Consider the following 1,961-nt stretch of genomic DNA (forward strand, 5'->3'; position numbering starts at 1 on the left):
CCAAGTCCTGCCTTTGGAAGGTACGTTGGAGGAGTGAGATGTGTCTGTGTCGGGGGGTGGGCAGGATGCAACTCAATGTTGGGTCTGACGCACCTCTCAGCACCCTGCAAGGAGGAGGGGAGTCAGAAAGCTGGGTACCCAAAGTAACCTTTTCAAAATCTTCGTCCACAAGGGCTATAAAAAATGCTGGAATTGTTGGGACTTCCCTGGTGGTTCAGTGGCTAAGACTCCGTACTCCCAATGCAGGCGGCCCAGGTTCAATCCCTGGTCAGGGAAGTAGATCCCACATGTCGCACTCAACTAAGAATTCCCATGCAGCATCTAAAGATCCCATGTGCTGCATCTAAGACCTGGCACAGCCAAATAAATAAATATTAAAAAAACAAATTTCCTGGGGTTGATGGGTAGAGACCTAAAAGGCAGGAAGGTTGGGCTTCCCAACCCAGCCTTCCCTTCTGCCCCCTTCTCAGGTCACCTAAGTATGAAATGGTGGTTTTGTTGTGAGCGGGGCCAGGCCAGGCTCTTGCTGATGGAGAATGCTGGTGATGCGGGGCTGTCACCATGTCGGGCCATCTGGTTCACAGAGCAGGCAATTTCCCTTCCCCCAGCCAGCCTCCCCTCTTCCCAGGCCTACCCTACTCCCACCAGTCATCTCAGCAGGACCCTGCTCTCCTAAGAGGGTGGTCAAGAGTTGGGTGTTTGTCCTTGAGCAGTTGGGTTTGTGATCACAAAGTTATCCTTCCCCAGGAGGTCATCCCTGTTCCCAAACCCTTCCTGACAGGGACTCATCCCTGGTTTGTTCCCAGGAGTAAGGAGGGTTCTCTCATTTGGGGTTTTTTCTTGTTCCTTTTCCTGGGACAGAGGGGGAGGTTCCCGGAGGTGACATTTCAATCTATCTTCTCCAGGACCAGTCGGCCAGAGGTCTGTCTGGGTCTGTCTGCTGCTAACGGGCCGTGTGCAGGCCATTAGGTAGAGCCCTAGCTGGCTGTTGTTTTTTTTTTAAGCCTATTATTTTAATTCCCGAAGCTTTTACAAGGAACAGGCAGCAAATACAGCGACAGCAGCACACTCTGTCTGCCTCCTAATTACGACAGTTCATGACTCAGAATCTCAAATTGGTCATTTCTTTGGCCCCAGCATCCTACCCCACTCTTCCCCACATCCCCTCCGAAAGAGTCAGCCCATCTTGCAGGAGGAGAGGGTGCTGATGTAATTCATCATGTTACAGATATTACGCGTGGGGTGGAATAGCGATGCTGTCTGCTGCAGGGCAGGGGGTGAAGAGAGGACTAAAACTTATTTCATTAAAAACCAAGAGAAAGTCACATCAAGCCCTCATCCCCGCATGCTCCTTTTACTGTGCTGTTTACCAAAGATCCTGTGTGTTTAATTTTATTGGAAAATAAGAAATACGCTGCCCTCCCCCCCATCATTGCCTCACACAAACATGACTAGAAATAAAGTGTGTTTATAATGCTTTTAGATTTTCTCTCATTAATCCACCACTTCTCTGACCTGGTAGGGTGTGGACATTGTGGGGGTGGGGAGGCAGGCATCGGGGTGCTTCTTCAGGTGCGGGGTGGGCTCCCTTCTCCCGGCGTGCCAAAGCCCCCGCCACCCTCCTTCTGTGGTTAAAAAGCTTTCCAGCACATTCTCTATCTCATGAGCATGTCCCTAGTCATTTCAGGTTTCCCCCAAGCAACAATCGGAAATTTTCCCCTGAAATCAAGCTTTGTTTTTCCCATCCTGATGAATAAAAAGTCAGGCAAGGTGAAGAAATCCCCTTTCTCACCTCCAGTTAGTTCTCTGCCTCGTCTGTTCTGCTCATGCCACTGAATCCAGTTCAGCATAGTCCCCGGGGATGCCTCAACCTCAAGTTCAACTGATGCTTCCCTGCATCCCATTTGACTCTCCAGCTTCCGGTCCCAGAACTGCTTTGCTGTCTCCTCCCCCTCCACTGG

At 50.6% G+C, this 1,961-nt stretch overlaps 1 non-coding gene across 1 annotated transcript; it reads left to right on the forward strand.

Moving 5' to 3' along the window:
• The first annotated feature begins 203 nt into the window (after positions 1-203).
• TRNAG-CCC lies at positions 204-276 on the forward strand. Its single transcript has one exon. It is a non-coding gene; the product is annotated as a tRNA-Gly (tRNA).
• Positions 277-1,961: the final 1,685 nt, after the last annotated feature.

Source organism: Cervus canadensis, chromosome 32 (genome assembly GCF_019320065.1).
Source record: "Cervus canadensis isolate Bull #8, Minnesota chromosome 32, ASM1932006v1, whole genome shotgun sequence".
Classification (NCBI taxonomy): Eukaryota; Metazoa; Chordata; class Mammalia; order Artiodactyla; family Cervidae; genus Cervus; species Cervus canadensis.